We start from the raw sequence: 20,767 nt of genomic DNA, 5'->3' as shown, positions 1-20,767 counted from the left end.
AAATTGATATATTCTAAATATCAAAGCTAAAAGATCATCCAGTTTAAACTTTTTTACATGAGGAAACTAGAGTTCAAATGTATTAAGTGATTTGGCCAAGGTCACACAGCCTGTGGTAGAGTCAGGACAAGAACTAGGGTCTCCTGACTCCTAGTCTCATGTTCCTTATGACCACGCCAACTAGACAACAAGGGAAAGCCCTACCATTCATCAGTGGTAAATGCAGTGGGCACTTTTCCTATCCATCTGTCTTTTAGGAGATACAATCCCTCTCTGTTCTGTACAATAGCCTAAGTGGAAACAGAACACATATGAGCTAAATCACTAGTCAACGGTCATTTTAACAAGCATGACACAACAAAGAGGCAAAATGCCCATGTTAAATAAGCAGCAAAATATGACCCAATAAAGGCTTTAAGCCAAATTATGTGTATATATCCCCATTTCACCATTCAACTATGAAGTTTCTCGAGGGCAGAAAACTGATTCTTCTTGATCACTATATCCTTAACAGCAAGGGTCCCCAACCTCTAGGCTGTGGAGCCGGAACCGGTTCGCAACCTGTTAGGAACTGGTCCGCACAGCAGGAGGTGAGCGGCAATGAAACAGAGAGAAGCTTCATCCGTATTTGCATCTGCTCTCCAGCACTAGCATCACCGCCTCAGCTCTACCTCAGATCATCAGGCATTAGATTTTCATAGCCCAGGTCCCTGGTGCCAAAAGGTTGGGAACCACTGCTTTAGAGCATTATTCTTTTAAAAAGTAGTGCTTACTCCCCATAAAACAAAATTGGAAGGAAAAAATAACTTCTGCAAATATTATTAAGTGGATATCTAAAATTAGTACTCAAAAGTTTAAATAATTGCAAAGGTTGTATTCTTTATATGCCAATTTAAAACTGGCATCTAAAAAATAAAACAATTATATCATTAATTTAAATGCATCCAGTGAAATCTAAACACCTGAGAAGTTTAATACCCATCATACTCCATTTTAAAACTATGATAGAATCATTTCCTACATGAAATGTTATATTATTTCTTTTCCTCCTTGAAATTATATTTCTATTTTTTCTTCCACAGTATTTTATTTGAGCATAATTTCTTTTATCATGTTTTCCTTTAACAAAATATGTATAATAATTATTTTTTATTCATTTTAAGTCCCTATTACTATTATTTGTAGTATCCAACTGATTCAAACAATGCAAATATATTCCAAATTTTGATAACTAAATATAAAAAGTAATTTCCTTTTTTGGAGCTCTTAATAAGATGTACGGAGGAGGCTATATACCTTGATAAAATTAAGTTTTCATACTTGACACCCCAGTGTTTCGGCTAGTCCTTTGTTGGAACCATGGAGGATTTTGTACAATGGTGAGATTCAAGATCAGTGAAGGTATGGCTTTTTCTTTTGACAACTGTAAGAAAAACCAGAACTTAAGGGAGGTAGAAGAAAGAAGAACCAGCATTATGTCAATGCTGTCTTCAGACAAATAAATCTCAGGAAAAAATATAAATGAATGTGTTGAACCAGGAAATTGTTTCTCTTAAAACTATCCAGCCTAAACGCCAGTCTGAAGATCGTTGCTCTAAAGCACTTAGCATTTAAATAGTTTAAGAAAAAATGTTAGTCAATGAGAACATGTATGTTATTGATTTTTTTAAGTCAAATTATTAAGTCTGTGTGAGGATTAGGTAAGAGGATGAATGTAAAACATAGACAACAGTGTCTGACAAATAGTAAGACAGTGTATGTTACCTACCATTAGGCAAATCTCCTTACGTTTCCCTTTTAAAGTCTTATGACAGTATAATTTATTTTTAAAACACACAATTCCGTTTGCCAAAAAATAATGGTTCAGACTGCTACCATCTTATATTACATATTATATATTCATATTATACATCACAAACATATACAGAAAAACCAGAAAGCTTTTTCCGCAACTCTAGAAAAAAAAGTATTTTGTTGGTAAGTCATATTTTTGATACAGATGAAAACCCAGATTTACTTTTTAAAAATTAATATTTAATTCTACATATCCTGCCTATTAAAATTTTCTTTATAATGGGACAGACTTTCATTATGAGACAGACTCTATCTCTCTCAAAATCTACTAAAAAAAGACCTGTAGGATGTATGTCCAAGACAGAATGGCAGGAACTTTAGGATATTAACAGGTCAGAACCTGCTTCATTTAAAATACTTCTTGAATTCTCTTTGTATTAATAAATTTGGCTGGAATCTAAGAGACTTGAATTCCATCCTTAGCTGATCTGCTTCTACCTCTACTCTGCTGACTAATATTACATGGCACTGAGCAGTTACCAGATTTTAGTCTGACAAAGTTATTCCCTTCTCCCACCAATCTTTGATCTCACTTGGAACTCAAAATGTAAAAAATCTTATATACACGTTCCATCACACCAGAAAAACAGGTACTACTCCAAACTACATCACAATTTGATACAGGAAATTAGAGAATAAATTTTTTTAGATATAATTTATATACTATAAAATTTGATGGGTTTTAGTATATTCAGAAGGTTATGCAACCATCACCACTGTCTAATTCCAGAATATTTTCACTACCCCAAAAAGAAATTCTATACCCGCTAGCAGTCACTGTCCATTCCCTCCACTCTCATCCCCCTGTAGCTCCAGGCAACCACTAATCTACTTTCTGTCTCTAGATTTGCCCATTCTGGATATTTCATTCAAATGAAATCATACAGTACGTGGCCCTTTGACTGGCTTCTTTCACTTAGTATAATGTTTTCACGGTTCATCCACATGGCTGCATTATCAGTACTCCAAATCCTTTTTAGGGCTGAAATATATTTCATTGTATGGAAATGCCATGTTTTGTTTACCCATTCATCAGCTGATGGGCATTTCGGTTGTTTCTGCTTTTCAGCTATTATGAATAATGCTACCATGAACGTTTGTGTATATGTTTTCGTATGAACATATGTTTTTAATTTCTTGGGTACATACTCAGGAGTGGAATTGCTGGGTCATGTGGTTAACTCTATGTTTAACTTTTGGGGGGACTGCCAAACTGTTTTCTAAAATGGCTGTACCATTTTATATTCCCACCAGCAATTGAGGGTTCCAATTTGGAAAATAAATTTTATTTTTCAAAACCTCTTCCTTTATAGGCCTTCTGCCTTCCTTTAAAAAATGAACATGAGGAAAATAAACTTTTTTTTCACACTCGAGAGTGTGTTTTAACAACTAGCTTATTTTATGAAAACATACTGTCCAGGAAGAACAACATTAGAAGAGAATATAAATGGTATAAAGTATTGAGACCAGTTTAACAGACTGGAATATTCACATTTAAATGAGTATTATGTCTCATTTCATTACTTAGGCAGGTTACACACCCATTCTACCTTTGAAAACTCCTCTTTTGAAATTACTTTCAAGACCAGTTCATAAAGGCAGATAAAATCAGTCTTATGACATTATACAGCCATCTGCCTTTCCTTTTTAAGGACCAGACACCATACTACCCAGCTTGATCACCCACACAATTTGTTTTAAAGACGTAAGTCTAAATGATTCTTGACCACTTCCACAAATCTAATACAGAAGGAAGGAAGAAAGGGAGGGAGGGAGAGAGGGAGGAAGAAAAAGAAAGAAAGAGAGACAGAAGAAAGAAAAGAAAGAGAAAAAAGGGAGGGAGAAAAAAGTTTTTTTTCTACAACTGAGAATAATATTCTTCAAAATGGAGTTTTCAAATGAATCTCACATTGGGGGAAGCTGGGGTAAGATACACTGGACTCTACTATTCTGCAGTTCCTATGAGTCTATATTTATTTTAAATTAAAAAGGTTTTAAAATACAGATCCTAGGATAGGCAGAATTTCAAAAGGAAAATGGAGAAGAACGGAAAATACTCTGAGTAGGTAAAAAAGGAAAATGTAATTCACATTACAAGAATCACGACTAGCCCAGGTAAGCCACAAAGTTCATTGTAAGGTACAATGAAAAATAAGGCAGAAAAGGTAACAGGAGTCTGACTGTAGAGAATCCAGAATGTCAAACTAAAGAGTTTGGAACACAACTTGTACACAAGGGGGTACTTTTAGAAAATTTTTTAGAGATGCATGAGAAAAATCAAAGCAGGGCTTCTGAAAGATTAATATGGCAGCAGAATAGAAGAGTCCCCAACTCCTAGGTGGTGGACCAGTACTGGTCTGTGGCCTGTTAGTAACAGGGCCACACAGCAAGAGGTGAGCTGCTGGCAGTTAAGGGAGAGAATCTTCATCTCTATTTGCAGCCCCTCCCCAGCACTAGCATCAGGGCCTAAGCTCCAACTCATATCATCAGGCATTAGATTCTCAAAGGAGCACAGGTCCCTGGTGCCAAAAAGGCTGGGGACTGCTGGAAGGAAGAGCCTAAAGACAAAAAGACCAGTTACTACTACAATAGCCCATGTATGATGGGTTGTTAAGGGTTGGCAATAGAACTAGACCATAAGGACTTAATGACTTAATATTCGGGAATCATCTATTAAAAAACCCACACTTGGGATTCATTTGGAGCTCTATATAACATTTACAATAAAGAAATCTCTCTGAATCACTAAAAGGGAAAAGTTTTAACATTTCAATCTTCAGCAGGCTTATAATAAAGGTAAAAAGGCAGACGCAGCTCTATTTATATCCAACAAAACAAAACAGGTTGAACAATAAGTAGACTTTCTAGCCTTGGACTGTGTCCCTTTGAGCAAAAAACATTACATGCTCTCAAATTCTGGGAGAAACTCCCTCCCAGTAACTACTTGCTATCAGCTGCATTCTGCTTGCTATAGGTAGGAAGATTAATCGTAATAGCAAATTTCTGGTCAAAGAGACCAATGAGGTCCTCAAGAAACAGCTTTGTGTCTCTAATGTCGTACTTTCATAAAGCAAATATATATAGGAAACAGAAGTAAGATACTGACTGTTGAAATGCAGGAGGATCCAGTGTTTCATTATGGGGTAAGTACAGCACAAATGATTAAATGTTCACTGATGGCCCATTGTGTACTAGACACTGATGACACAAAGATGACTAAAACAGTGCCACTTTCAAAGAAGCCACAGTCTATTGAGAAAAACACACAAAAAAGTAATACAAGGTGGTAAATGCTTTTATAGATATGTAAGAGAAACTATTAACAGTAGCTAGTATTTACAAAGTACTTAGAATGCACGTATGTGCAGGCCCTATTCGAAGTGTTTTCTTATATTAGTTCATTTAATCCTCAAAATAAGATTATTAGCCATTTTTCATAGATTAGAAAACTGAGACACAAACATTGGTTCTAGCTATGTTATTAACCAAGCATCAAGGCAGTCTAGCTCCTGACTCAGGGATTTTAATTACCCACTACACTGTCTCTTAAGGAAAAGACAAATTAATATTGCCTGAAAGGACAGTTAAAACTCAAGAGAGAGACGAGAATAGATAACATATTTGAGACCAGCCACTGAGGGATGACCAGGAATTCACCAGACAGACAAGGTGTTTGGGATAGAAAGTTGGGTGCTTATTTTCAGGGAGTGGTTGAAGGGACAGCAAAAAGAATGAGGGAGCAGCAATAACAGGGCAGGGACAAAGGCATGAGAGTTTAGCGTGCAGACTGCTGTCAAAGAATAGTCAGTATTCTAATCTATTTACAATGTGGGACTCATAAACCCCAGAAACAAGAGATGAGGCTATAAAAGAAATCTGCAATGTTATGGGCCTTGCAGGCTTTGTATTTCAGGTAAGAGGAACCCACTTGAGGCTTTTACCATGGGGGTGGTATGAGCAGATCTGCCTTCCAAAAAGACAAATCTGGATGAAAGGTGGAAGGTAGCCCAGAGGTCAGGAGACCAGTTAGAAGGTTACACAACAATTCTGTCCAAGAAATGATAAGGAGTGAAATGCAAGCAGATGTTTATGAAGTAGAATCAACAGTACTTAGTAACTGACTGCACGTGGAGGATAAGGAAAAGAAGACAGACCAGAAAAGCTATTTGTAAAGCTCTTTTTCTGAGCGGAACAGGGCAAAAGGAAGAACGAATTAATAATAGGTTTGATGATGATGATGATGATGATGACGTCACTAATATTTCCTAAGCTATTATATAACTACACTGAGACAAAACTTTGGCAAGAATGATCTCATTTAACATTAGTAAGGTAAGTTCTATTATTATTACCCTTTCAAGAATGGAGAAATTGAGGCTTAAAGAAAATGAGTAATTTATTTGAAGCTAAAGTCACTAGGCATTGAAGCCTGAGAAAGAAGCAGACTTCAGACAGAGTTTTAGGTATCTGCAAGGTATGCAAACATAGATCTCTAGCAGGCCATGTATATCTATGTGTCGACTTCGGGAAAGGTGGAGTCCTACAGATACAGAGTTATAATAACACAACTATACTATTATTACTATTCCTACAACTAGTATTTATTAAGCACTTGCTATAAACGGGACACTGTTTAAACACTTTACATGCATCATTTCACCTAATCCACACAATCCTGAGGTAGGTACTACTATTCTCATTCTTAAAGAGAAATGAAGAAAATCATTCAAATCTCTCAGACATAAACTAATGGAATCAGAGAAATCAGATTCACAACACAGGTCTTTTTGATTTGGAAGAAGAAAGGGAAGAGAAAGTTGGGCTGAAGATGGGTTGGGAGGAAGAGAATCAAGGACTGAATTCAGAAGAACATAATCACTTATAAAGTGAGCATAGAAACAGACTAAGCAACGAGGTTTAAGAATTAGTAATATGTCAGTGAAGTAAAAGAAAAAAAACAGAAGACACACCTATTTTTGAAAACTATAGGAAAAGAAATTTTTAGAAAGAACAGAGTAATCAGTGTCAAATGATACAAAGAGCTGAGATAGAACAAGATTTTAAATTAGGTAGCTAGGATTAGCAATTAGGCCCTGAAAACCCTTTCCAGAGTAGTCTGAGTGAAACTGCTATGAGAGATATAAGATTACCAAGAATGTAGGAGAGAAAAAGAGGTGAAGAGTTAGAAATTCGGTAGTAAAAAAGAATTACTAGTAGGGGTCAGTGAATTTTTTCTCTAGGTTTAGTGGGTAACACACTCTCTTATATTTTCTCTTTTTTAACAACACTTTAAAGATGTAAAAAGCATTTTAGCTGGGTTATACAAAAATCAGGCCGCAGGACAGATTTGAGCAGCTGGCAATGAGTAGCTTCCCAACCCCTTCATTAAGAGCATAGACTCTGGAGCCAGACTAACTGGATTAATATCTAGCTACTCATTATCTGGGAGCCCTTGGGCAAGTCACTTAACTTCCCTGTGTCTGGGTTTCCTTGCCTATAAAAGGAGGATAGTAAGTGGAACTACCTCATAGGTTGTTGTAAGGAGAAGTAAATACAAGTAAAGCACTTAGCCACTAGAGAAAAGCCATATCAATGCGGACGATTTGTTAGAAGTTGGGCAGAAAGGAGAGTCAACAGAGAAGATATAATAAATGGAAAAGGAATAATTCACTTTTTAAAAAGTCCCAAAGAGGTGGAGGAATGGAATCAAGGCAGTTCAGGTGGATGCAGAGAGAACAAGCTCTATCCAAACTGATGAAAGTACAAACCAGTTTGGAGTATAAACTGCCAACTTTTAGCAAATGCATATGTTTTTTGAGCCCTTTGCCTCTTCTAAAACTTAGCTGTGCATATATACCCAAACAAATGTAAAGCTATGAATGCAAGAATATTCCCCCTCAGTAGTGTTGGTAAAAATTAAAAAATGGAAATAATTTAAAAGTGCATTAATAGGGGAAAGGTGAAATAAAGTAATGCAATGGACTTTTATGTAACCATTCAGAAGAAAGAGATAAATCTGTTGACGTGGAAAAATTTCTGTAATTTAATTTTTAATTAAACTTTTTTATTTTTATATAATTGTAGAGTCAAATGTAGTTGTAAGAAATAAAACAGAAATCTCATGTACCTTTTATCTAGTTTCCCTCAATGGTGACGTCTTGCAAAACTATAATTCAATATCATAAATAAATTTTTAATATAAAAACAGATTAGCATGCATATTGCATATACTCACTTTTGTGTATTTTAAGTATCTACATAGTTTGTGCATGTACTCAAGAAGATATACACTTAAATGCTCGTAGCTGATACCTGAGGAAAGTGAGAAAGATTAAGAAAAAAATGAAGGATATTTACTTTTACTTTATATACGTTTACACTAATTTTTATTACTCACAAAATGCATATTTTTAGGATTTGGAAGGGAAACAGGCAGAGGGGTTAAATTTTGAAATAGAGGTATCTATTGTTTTAAAAGGGGATTTAATGTTTGTAAGCAGAGAGAAAGGAGAAAAAGGAAAAGTCACACTGAAAGCCTCTATTTATTCAATTAAGTAGAATGGCAGGCTGTGCTTCATTCTATCATAGCCTACTCACTGCCCAGCTCTATTCTAGGCACCAGAGAATCAAATATTAACCAGACAGGTCTGATCTCTGAATTCAAGGAACCTAGAGCCTACCAAGGAACATAGACATTAACCAAAAATTACAAAATTAAAATTACCATTGCAGTACAACTATAACCTGACTTTCTAGGGTCAAATCCCAGCACTGCTACCAAATGGCTGTGTGAATCTGGACAATTGACGTAATACTTCTCACTTCAATTTCCTCATTTTTAAAATGGGAATAATAATGGGTCCTATTTATTTACCCATCTATCTAACCCACAGGGTTGTTGTCAAGACTTAAAAACATCTGTATGTGTAAATTAAATAGAACAATTCCTGGCATACAACAAGCACTCAATTTTTTTGCTACTGGTGTTATACGCATTACAATTAATTATTTCAGGGGGACTCTAATATATCTTCAGGCAAATGGAAAGTCAGATAAAGCTTCTTTTTAGGAAATAACACAGAAGTTACCAAAGATGAATACGAATTAAACACCAAAAGAAAAAACTGTCTGGCAGAGGAAAGAACATAGCTAAAGACACTATGGTAAGAATGAGCATGGCATGATACGGATCTGAAAAAGGGTCAGCGAAGCTCTAAGAGGGGAGAGATGGGGCTGGAAAATTAAAAAGAACATATTAAACTTAAGAAGTTTATCTTTATCTGAATAACAAAAGGTACCATACTGGAAATAACATATTTATTGTTTTTTTTTTTTTTTTAAGATGACTTTACTGAAGTATGGGGTCTTCTGTGATGAAAGGAGATGAACCTGAGCTTATCAAAAGTGGGTAAAGATTTAGAAAGAACAGTCATTCTAGTGAAGGAGAAAATAAATCAACTAGAGACAAGTAAGAAGACTACTAAAAAGAATAACAAGCACAGATGAGGGTAGAACTCATGAATTAGTAATAGAAGTACAGTGATTCAATCATTTCTTCGGGCTCTAGAGCAGAAACACAGAAAAAGGGCAGTATTGTTAATCCACAGCTGGAGATCTGCATGGCACGTGGGAGAGAAGAACAAAGGTGCAGGAGAATTGAGAATACTGTGACTCATTGAAAGTGACCAACTATGGTGTCCATATGGCATAAAGTGATGCCAGGAAGAATGTCGAAAATTTGGAGGCAGGGAAAATTTAAGGGGCTAGAACCCTCAGTGAGATCTGAGAATAAGTTTAGCAAATGGTAAAACTGGAAAGACAGGAAATTGTGGTCAGAGAGCAAAATTTCCAAATTTATGATTTCAGAGGTAGAAATCTAAAAGGCCATAGGTATAGATTGCTATGGATAAGTAAAGAGACAGAAACTTAAATACTATAAATAATGTATTTTTAAGTATCTGGAATAAAACGAGTGCCTTGCTAAAAACAAATTTTAACCTATTCATTTCACCAAATAATTTTCAAGGACTTCCCTAAACAGCCATTCCTGACAAAAGATCTTAGACAAATAGAAAAGGAAATTTTCTTAACTTGATTATTTATCACAATTGGAAAGCAAGCATCATTTAACGGTAAAAACTAAAGCACAGGGAAGCCGAAAACTGGGAGAAAATCTCTGCAAAATATATATCTGACAAAGGACTGGCATTGAAAATATACAAAGAACTCTTAATATCCAACATTAAGAAAACAAAAAGCCTCAATTAAAAAATGGTTAAAAGATCTGAGTCTCATCAAAGACGATGCACAGATAGTAAACAAGCATATGAAAAGATGCTAGACATCACGTCATTAGGAAATAGCAAATTAAAACAAGATACCACTCCATACCTGCTAGAATGGCAAAAATCCAAAATGCTACCACCACCAAATGCTGGTAAAAATGTGAAACGGGAACTCTCATTCATTGCTGGTGGGATAACCACTGTGGAAGATTGTTGTAGTTTCTTATAAAACTAATATACTCTTACCATACAATACAGCACTCACGCACTTCTGTATCTACCCAAATGAGTTTAAAACTTGTCTACATGAAAATTTGCAAATGGATGTCTTTATTCATAATTGCCAAAACTTGGAAGCAACCAAGACGTCCTTTAGCAGATGAATGGGTAAATAAACTGTGCTACATCCAGACAATGGAATATTTTTCAGTTATAAAAAGAAATAAGCTATCAAGCTATGAAATGACATGGAGGAACCTTAAATACATATTGCTAAGTGAAAGAAGTCAATCTGAAAAGGCTGCACACTGTATGATTCCAACTATATGACATTCTAGAACAGGCAAAATTATGAAGACAGTAAAAAGGTCAGTATTTCACAGGGTTTGGGAGAGGAGGGAAATAAATAGGTGGAGCATGGGAAATTTTAGGGCAGTGAAACTATTCTGCATGATCCTACAATGGTAGATTCATGACATTATGTATTTGTCAAAAGAGAACTATAAAAGATAAAATGTGGACAGTAATGTAAACTATGGACTTGGTTAACAATAATGTATCAATGTTGGCTCACCAATATTGTACTACACTAATGCAAGATGTTAATATTAGGAGAAACTGTGGGGAGGGGAGGTAAAGAGGTTTATGGGAATTCTCTGTACTTTCTGCTTAATTTTTCTGTAAACCTAAAACTGCTCCAAAAAATAAGGTCTATTAATTTAAAACTAAAACTAAAAGCATTACTATTTGAGTCACACAGAAAATAATGTCCACTACTGGTGAGGAAATATATTTAAGAGGTTATAAAGGTACAAACTCTGCTTGGGTTTGACCTGGTTCTTCTACTTACTGGTTGTGCTACTTTGGACAGGTTACAAACTTCATTAAGTTTCAGTTTGTTGACTGGTAAATTGGGGATATTAATCATCATGGAGTTAAGATGATTAAATGAGTTGATACATTTAAAGCACTTAGAACAGTGACTAGAACAAATTAAGTATTCAATAAGTATTAGCTCCCTGTTACTCAAAGTCAAGTCTATAAACCTATAAATTGACATTACCTAGGGTGTTGTCAGCAATGCAGACTCTCAGGCAAACCCCAGACCTACAGAATCTGCATTTTAATATGATCCTCCAGGTAACTACTGTGCATATAATGTTGAGAAGCACTGTATCAGGTGGTATCGGTATCATCAAAGCTATTCTTCAATATTGTTACTAAAAAAGGAGCATAAATACTGGAAGGGTCCAAATTATTATTTGGTGATAATTATGATAGTCTACTTTGAAAAAAGAGGATTGTAATAATTAAGGAAATTTTGAAATATACTCTAAAGTGACAATAATCAAAACATGTAGAACAGGTACACAAGTAAATAACCTTTATTAAGAGTATACGTTAAGACCATTTCAAATAAGTAGGCAAATGATAAATTATTAAGACAACTGGCTGACAACTTTTAAAAGTCAGATCCTTATCTCACATTATACTGTAAATACATTCCAAGTGGATTAAAAACCTAAATGTTAAAAACAAATTTACAAAGTACTAGAAAAAAATACAGAATATTTTAAATGTTCCAGAGGGAACCTACATACCTAAACACACCATGAAAAGCAGAAATCATGTTGGAACAATAGTTTAAAAAAAGAAAAAACCTTTTTTATGACAAAAAGTACTATATAACTTAAAAGTTAAGATGAATGATAGGCAGAGAGAAAATACTTATGCCATATGTAACAAAGGATTAATAACCACAACACGATTTTTTAAAGGGCCTATATATGAATAAGGAAACAACTAATCTTTCAAAAAACTAACAGAAAAATGAGGTAAGGGAATAAAGTAGATTTATATGCAAGATTCGAAAAGACTGAGTTACAAAAGCGGCAATAGAACAAAGTCAAATAAACCCCTCAAAATCTACCTACAAAAACTTGCATGTGCACAGAAAAAGGTATGGAAGAACATATACTAAACTTAATAGTAGTTATCTCTAGAGAGCAGAATTTGCAAACTGGAGAAAGACTTTCAGTTTTTTCTCATATAAAAACTGAAATTTTGACCATGAGCATGCTTTTTTTCTTACCTTTAATTATAAAAGAAAAAATATTGAGTGATAGTTTTAGCTTAAAAGGCTAACACTTTCAGTAAGAATCACAAGCTTCCTAGTTCTCCCAACAATTACTTAACCTCAAAATCTTATGACATGTGGGAAATATATCTTCAGGTTAATAAAATTCTCCTAAGAATTCTTTAAGTAAATATATGCCAACTTTTTCGTCCTACCCAAATGGGCCACTATATTCAATTTCCAGGGCCCTCTCTTCAAAACCAGTTACAACCTATTTTCAAAAGTGAAATGTCTAAAGCAGACAAGAAATTTAGCAACACAACACAAAATACTGAAATGGAGCCCACCTACCCAAAATATGCCTAATAGTAATAGAAAGCAACTGTTTACGGAACTGCAAGGAACTCCATGTTCACTTCAATTTCAATTCTGAACCATTTCTCGGTCACTAAATTGAGAAAAAATTAAGCCATCTATCACCTCTAACTAAATGCAAGCTTCAATCCCCAAATCACTAAATGTGGAAAAAGTAGATGACCTCAAGAAGACTGCCAAGGGAAGGGTTTTTCCAAAAAAATGGTTCATAAACATAGCAGGAAAGTCTTGTATAGGTACTCAGTCACCACTTTAATTCCCTCAGTGAATTTGGAAACTACTATAAGTAAATAACTAAGAAGTAAAGCATATGAGAAAAGATGGGGGGAAAAAATCTTATGTATGAAAAGCACATAAAGTAGTCCAAGTCTATTTGTTTTTTAGTTACCTTTTGCTGGAATTAATATTAAATTATTTTGCTCTGGATGAAATGAAATTAGCTTTACTGGTTTCTTATAATGCACTCAGAAATTTTCCACAGCTATAATGAATTATGTGACAACTAAGAGAGTTTTTTTCACTCCTCAAACTTAAAATGTATTACATGTAGATTTGCCTAGTACTAAGTAATCTTCACATTGTTAGACCTGAATTTACTAAAGTGATAAATAAAAACTGCCAATCATTGGAATTAAAACACCCTCCTCTTTCCCTAAAACTGTCTCTCGAACAACTTTAAACTAAAATAATCCGTACCCATGTCACAGAAGATATAACCATAACTGAAATGAAATCATAAATTAGTGAGGTAATTTCACCACCAAGAGAAGAAAAGATTCATTATCTGTCACTATATATGTAACAAGCCTAGTATCTTGGTTTCTAGAGCATCCATACTCAGAACCACAAAGCATGGCCGCACCTTCTGCTAAATCTAAATTCAGCAGCTAGGATATCTGCAACCAAAACAAACTGCAGGACCTAGTTTCTTTTTCAAAAGGTAAACGATCTGTCTGGCCTAATTTACCAATTAAGATATGAGTAAAAACAAATTATCAAAAGGAGAGCATACCTAGCTTTTAAGTTCTCAGTGAAGTTTCTTAAGATTCCTTGACTTAAAAGAGAAAAAACAAATCTTATCAATAATGTTAGAAACTGAACACACCATGTCTCATATTCGGTCAGGAAAAAAAATTGTTTTCAGGTACATTGATACATTTATCATTTGCCAATGAGTATAGCATCAGAAAGAGCTAAAAAAAATAAAATATGTGCCCATAAGAGTACAACATTAAGAATTCATAGAGAAACTGGTCGAAAGAAAACAAGCACAAAACCAAGAGCAAAATCCTTCAGTATTTTTAATGTTGGAATTACTCCTGTACTGAGACTTTAAACTTGGTTTCAATGTAATGTGTCAGTAATTGCCAAGAAAATTTTTTAAACTTCTTAGGGTACTTGTTTTATCCAATTTATAACATACTTCATTATCATCAGAGAAACACCAAAAATTATACAACCCCATACCTTTGTAATTATCTCAGATATTTTAAAGGAAAACAGCATATTATTTATTGCCTCCCATTCTTAACTCATTTTTCTTTATTCTTTGAGATTACTGACTCAAAACTGGGTAATAAAAGCTGGTTCACCATTCTTAAAATTCATCTACAAGGCGTTTTACCTTCACTGGTAGTTTGGTATTCAACCATAGCTTAATTTTCTTTTCTACTGATAAGCACAGCCACAAATTAGTATTAACAATATGATTTAGCATGTTATCTTATCAGACTTTATACTTTGTAATTACTGGCTACTACCCAGATCTTGATTTGTCAACTCTCAGATCTACAACATCCCCTTCTGAAAAAAAGCACCTTAAAACAGAACTTTGACTTAAGTTCTTTCTACAAAAAGGCGGGGTAATTAGTAACTAAATGGCTTATAAATTGAATTCTCTTGAAACACTCAAAATATTAAAGTTAAGTACTATAGCTGAACTGCATTTCAATTGCAAAAATCTTATGCTAGAGAAAATTCAGGAACTGATCCCATAGAAAATAATGTCTCCAGTGATTCTTACTCAACATAAATGTGACTTGACTTCTTGCCCTGCTCTGATAAATCCTAAACTACTTTATTACATTAAAATGGAAAGGAGAGGGTGAAGACCAAACATAAAATTTTAACAATGAGCTATTTAAAAGAGTAAAATAAAAAGAATAATCACACTAAATATTATGTCTCATTAATGAATGAATTTTCCATTTTTAAAGCAAATTAGACAAACAACTTTTAAAAATAAAACATGAAAACAAATTTTAAACCTTGCCCTGTATTTTATGACGTGATATAAACTTAAGCATGCCATAAGACAAAATATTCTATATAAAGGAGTTTAACAAATTCCAGAGCAAATGAATAAACTGGAATTCAAAATAAAAACTCTTGCTCTCAAAAAACATTTGAGAAAATGAAAAGATAAGGCATAGAGTGAAAGAAAATCTTTGCAAAGCATTTACCTGATAGAGGACTTGTTTCCAGAATATATAAAGAATTCTCAGAATTCAACATGAAGAAAACAAATAACACAATTTTTTTAAAAAAATAGGCAAGAGATCTGAACAAGTACCTCACCAAAAAATATATACAGCTGGCGAATAAGTACATAAAAAGATGGCGGTATCATTGGTTATTAAGAAAATGTAAATTAAAACCACAAGATAGCACTACCCAACTATTAGAATGGCTAAAATGTTATATTAGTGTTGGCAAGTTTACGGAGCTATTGGAACTCTAATATACTGCTAGACAGCATGTAAAATAGTACAGACACTTTGGAAGACAATTTGGCAGTTTCTTAAAAAGTTAAACACACATCTACCAATCAAAAGATTCAGCCATTCCACTTTAAGGTGTTTACCCAAGAGAAAAATAAGTCTGCCCACACATCCACAAGTTCATAGAAGCTTTATTCATAATAGTCAAAAACTAGAACAAATCAAATGTTCATCAATAGATGAACAAATAAACAAATCCTGTTACACCTATATAATGTAATTACTCAGGTATACTCCTAAGCAATTAAAAAGTAACCAACTATTGATACAGACAGCAGCAATGAATGAATCTTAAACACAGGATGGTGATGAAAGAAGAGTACATACATCTTGGATAAGGCCATTTACCTGAATTCCAAAAATGGGAAAGCTAACCTACAGTGACAGTAAATCACTATAGCCTATAAAATCTTCATCTACTCTCCCCTATAGTATTTTCTTTCCCTGAACATGCTGTCCCTAAACTACTGTCAGCAATCTAACTCTTTATTTAAAGGTGATCTTAAAGTTGACTGGCCTGATAAAAACTTTGCTTATCCCTAACCCAAAAAGTTCTTTCCTTTCTCTGAATTTCTAGTGCTTAATCAGCACTATAAAATATGACATTTAATTTTAAACCGTATTTTCCTATTCTCTAATTATACTTTGCTTCTTATATCTTATTTCTTCATCTTCGAAAAGGAAGCAGAGCCTTAAAGATGGATAGTATGACTTCTGCCCTGCTGTAACTTACCACACTGTTAGGAAGACAGTTTACGTAGGGCTTGTTTCTCTCTCAGTGATGCTGTAGTAGCAACTTGAAGGGATGGACATCTGAACTGCATTCCATTTTAGCAACATCAGCAAGAATCTACAGTTTCACTTGCCCCATCTGGAGTTAAGTTGGAAGGAGGAAGGTCTAACAGTTCCATATCCAAGTTGTTGGGCTTTTTATTTTTTGTGGGGTTTTGTTGTTGTTGTTTTTATTATGGAAACTTTCAAACACACATATAAGTAGAAAGAAAAAGCATATGAGCCTCCTGTACCCATCAGCCAGCTACAATTACAAATACATGGCTATTTGTATCTATTCTCCTGACTACTTCCTCTCTCCAGTGGATCCCATACATTATATTAAGTCATCTGTATGTACTTCAGTATATTATTTCTAAAAGGTAAGTAGTTTTTCTTTTGATTATGACCATAATATTATTTCCCTACCTAAACAGATAATAATTCCTTAACATCGACTATCCAGTCAATATTCAAATTTCTCTATTGTCATATAATCTTTAGCAACTGATTTGTTTAAGTCAGGATCTAGGATTACTTCAAGAGGAAAAAAAATGGTTTCCTTTTCTCCTGTTCCATGACCTTTTACCCCTTCAATTTCATACACTTACCTTCTTAATTTTTAGGTATAGGTGGAAGAGCATTTCCTTTTCCCAGTAGCCTCTACTCTCCTTAATAAAGAACCCTTCTTATTCTCAATACTGAAGGCTGCCATTACCTCAGAGCTTTCAGCACATTCAGAAAAACATTTAATTCAATGACACAGACTCCTTACTTCACAGTTAAGTTGCCATATTTCATGTGCTACTCAGGAAGCATTCTGAACTTTAACATCGTATAAATGTAAATAATGTAGTCCCCATTAAAAAAATTATTTTCCATTTCTATTAATCTTCCTGAGGTATCTAATTTTAAATTTTAAGTTATTGCACTGTCAGCTTGCCATTTTGGTGGGACATTAAAACCTAAAAGATTACAGGCACGGTGCTAAGAGATCGACATTAGGTTAGCTCTAGTCCTTAGCCATGAAATTCATCCTTCATTAAGCACAAGGTGAACCAGAAAAGAAGCTACTCAATAATCAGCTCAAATACAAACCCTTTACTAGAAAATAATATAAAAGCAGACAATGAATGAGATGGGGTCATTTTCATAAATTTTCAGTACAAGGTAGCAGAAGCAAATAGCAAATATTAGGTAAGCAACTGGGACGAATCTTTTAAAAAGCATAATTTTCACAACTACTTCTAAACCCCAAGAGCCAGTAACTAGGACATTCAGCAGAGTGGGGTGATTCACAGAACCTACTTGACTTGGGCTCAGCATTGTGGAAGACAAAAAATAACTTGACAGTCTCTGCCTTTAAGAAATATATACTCTTAGCTGGTAAGACGAGACTAAGATACTTCAACAATTAACCCACAGTATGAGATATTATATCAATAGGCACTAACTGTATGAATCAGATTTAAAGTACTATAACTCACAGAAGGGATGTGGGTCAGCAAGGGCTAAGGAATTAAGAAAATTAGGGAGAACTATGAGAAGGTCAGGAAAAGAGCTGAACCTTGAAGGCAGGGCCAGATAGGAACTAATAACACTAGCGTAGATAGTAAGCCCATGAGGTAGAGACCATGTCTGCCTTGTTCGCCACTCCATCCCAATGCCTGCCACAGTGTCTGGGACATGGCAGATATTCAAACATTTGTGGATGAATACAAGGACAAATGGAGAACAAGGGAGAAAAAAAAGAATAGGCATTCCAGAAAAGAGGTTCTGTTTTTTTTAATGAAAGATGGAACATGACAATTTCATGAAACATCGAGGAAACACAGAATGGTGAGAAATTAGATAAAACAGGTAGAATGAACTGAAACCGTCCATGCTTTTAGGTCAGCCAAAAGAAATATAAAGCTGATCCCATACTAAATACTAAAATGAGTATGTCTAGAAAGCACATTCTGTTGCATTTCCACTTTTTAGAATACTAACTAAAATTATAATGTGACCATTTTTCCTAAGATCGTCATTCACTTTTGTAATGTTATTGGGCATAACCTAGAAAGCATGTTAACTTTCCTCCAGAGGAGAACTAATACCACTAATACAGATGAATGATTTTTTTCCCCTGAATATTTTTACTACCTAGAAATGTGACTGGGTTATCACAGAAGTATAGTTCGTAGTTGTATAATCAAATGCCTGAGACCACAATTAAGGCAAGAGATGGATGCATATAACTTAGCTGAAAAGACAGTGACTAATGCTGAATCACAGCTTCCAAGTGATCATCTCACCAAAATGTCAACCACCCATATTAGCACCCCCCTACAGTGGTCATTGGAAGTACGTCAAAAGCATTATCCAATTAAGTATTCTCCAATATTCTGAAAGATAATTTTAAAGGATTGGGGGTAATAAAATTTATTTGGGTCTAAAGTTTATAGAGCAAAATTTCTTAAGTCAAGGAGATTCTTACCTCCTCCAACTTCAAAATGAGAACAGAATTAATGATTCTGGTGATCTAAGCAAATATGAATTCACCAGACATTCCCCTCAAAAAAGTTCCAGGTTCTGGCTATCACCAGCTACGATCTTCAGTGGCAGCTATATAGTCTTTATACAGAAGGACTTTAGGAACTGCAATCTAATGGGGGAAGGGGACATTAGAGAATTTATCTTAAAGCTAAATATGCATGGCAAATGCATTACTTTAATTTAAATTATATGCATATTCAGAGTGGGTTTGGCTAGCTCTTAGCATTTCCAATGGTCATTTTCCTTAGCATTCCTCTAACCTTTCAGCCCAAATCACCTGTAACAGATAAGTTATCTGGTTACATATTAACACTGTTATAAGGACAGTGGTTATTTAGAATTCTACTGTTCAATTTTGGTGCTTAACACTTGGTATGGGGAAAAAACAAGAGCCTTGCAGTCATACTGACCTACTTATAAATTTCAGCCCTATCACTTAAGGGTTTATGATCTTGAACAAGTTGCCTAACTGAACTTCAGTTTCCTCGACAGAAACTAGGTATAACATATAATTTAAAAGTTGTTGCACAGTTAGCATAAATTATACAAAATATCCAAAACGTAGTAGGTGCTTGCACATGGTAATTATGATGGAAAACTGATAACCAGGTCTATATTCAGGTTTCCAAACAGTGTTAACTATCTAAAGAAAGCGTGAATCAGCCTCATTCTCTCTAATCTGGTTGTGATATGACTTACCTATCTATTCTTTTATAGTTTTACCAGGTCTCTAGAGGAAGAAGGCCCTCTCCCAATACCCAGTCTTAAGGCCAAAATTAACATCACAGCCATATCTTTGTCATTAGCATGCTGACTCTGGGGCCTCTAGAAAATCCAGTGTTTTCACTATTACCTGTTTCTGTTTTATGGCCTAGGCTAAACATATTCCCTTAACAGATCTTAAATACTGTTTTGTCCCTAGTCTATTGTAGGGAACTCTAAAAGTTTCTAGTTTCTCAAGAACCACCACGTTTTGGCTAGCCATACCACTGTACTCCAAGAAGGCAGTCAAACCACAACGCTCTGCCAGTGCCTATTTGCCTTTATGTCTCTGTCACAGACTGGCTGCCAGATCTTCTCTACCCTGGCAAATAGGATCCTCTCTCTCAAGCTTGCCTCACTCAGGTTTACTTCATCTTATTTTCCCACCACCACTTCCGTACATCCCCACAAAAGTATCTGCATTTTGGGTAAAGTGTAAAGATACTGAAATAGGAGTTAGAAGTCTTGATTCTTCTGCCTATACCTCTGCCACTCAATCTAGTTCTGAAGGGCAAAATGCTGTGCTTACCCTACAAGACTGCAGTAAGGTTCAAATAAGACATTTGCAAGGATATTATACAGATCTAAGATATTCTCATAACTATACCAAAATTTCTACTATTGCTTGGCATTTATGGCATTTACTTGTGAATATAAAGCCCTAACATATTTTTTAAATCCTCTAGCATTATTTATATTAGCAAAAGATTGAAAATAATCAAATAGCCATCCATAAGGGCATTAATTTATAAAAATATGATCCATTCTTTCATGGGAATACTGTATGGCATTTTTTTAAATTAGTTCCATCTATGGTTATGTGAAATAATCCTCAAGATATAACAGTGATAAAAGATGCAGACTGGTGTGTTGAATTTACTACAATTCATTTTAAAAGAGAGTGTATAATAAACAGATATACACATTTTCTTGTATACACATAAACTATTTCAGGACATATAAGACACTCATAATACCAACTGCTTGTGGGAAGAGAATCTATATGTCTGTGGTATGTGCGGGCAGTAAAGTTTTTTCTGTATTTCACTCTTTTGTAGCTTTTAAGATTTTGAAATCCTAGTCCCTTAGATGGATAGAAAAAAAAA

At 34.6% G+C, this 20,767-nt stretch overlaps 1 protein-coding gene across 4 annotated transcripts in view; it reads right to left on the bottom strand.

The window, feature by feature from the left end:
* SIK3 (SIK family kinase 3) overlaps nucleotides 1–20,767 on the bottom strand; it is a 212,998-nt gene that overhangs the window by 174,469 nt on the left and 17,762 nt on the right. The window lies entirely within an intron of this gene.

Source organism: Rousettus aegyptiacus, unplaced genomic scaffold (genome assembly GCF_014176215.1).
Source record: "Rousettus aegyptiacus isolate mRouAeg1 unplaced genomic scaffold, mRouAeg1.p scaffold_m13_p_5, whole genome shotgun sequence".
Taxonomy (NCBI): Eukaryota; Metazoa; Chordata; class Mammalia; order Chiroptera; family Pteropodidae; genus Rousettus; species Rousettus aegyptiacus.
This window is presented reverse-complemented; position numbering and strand designations above follow the sequence as displayed.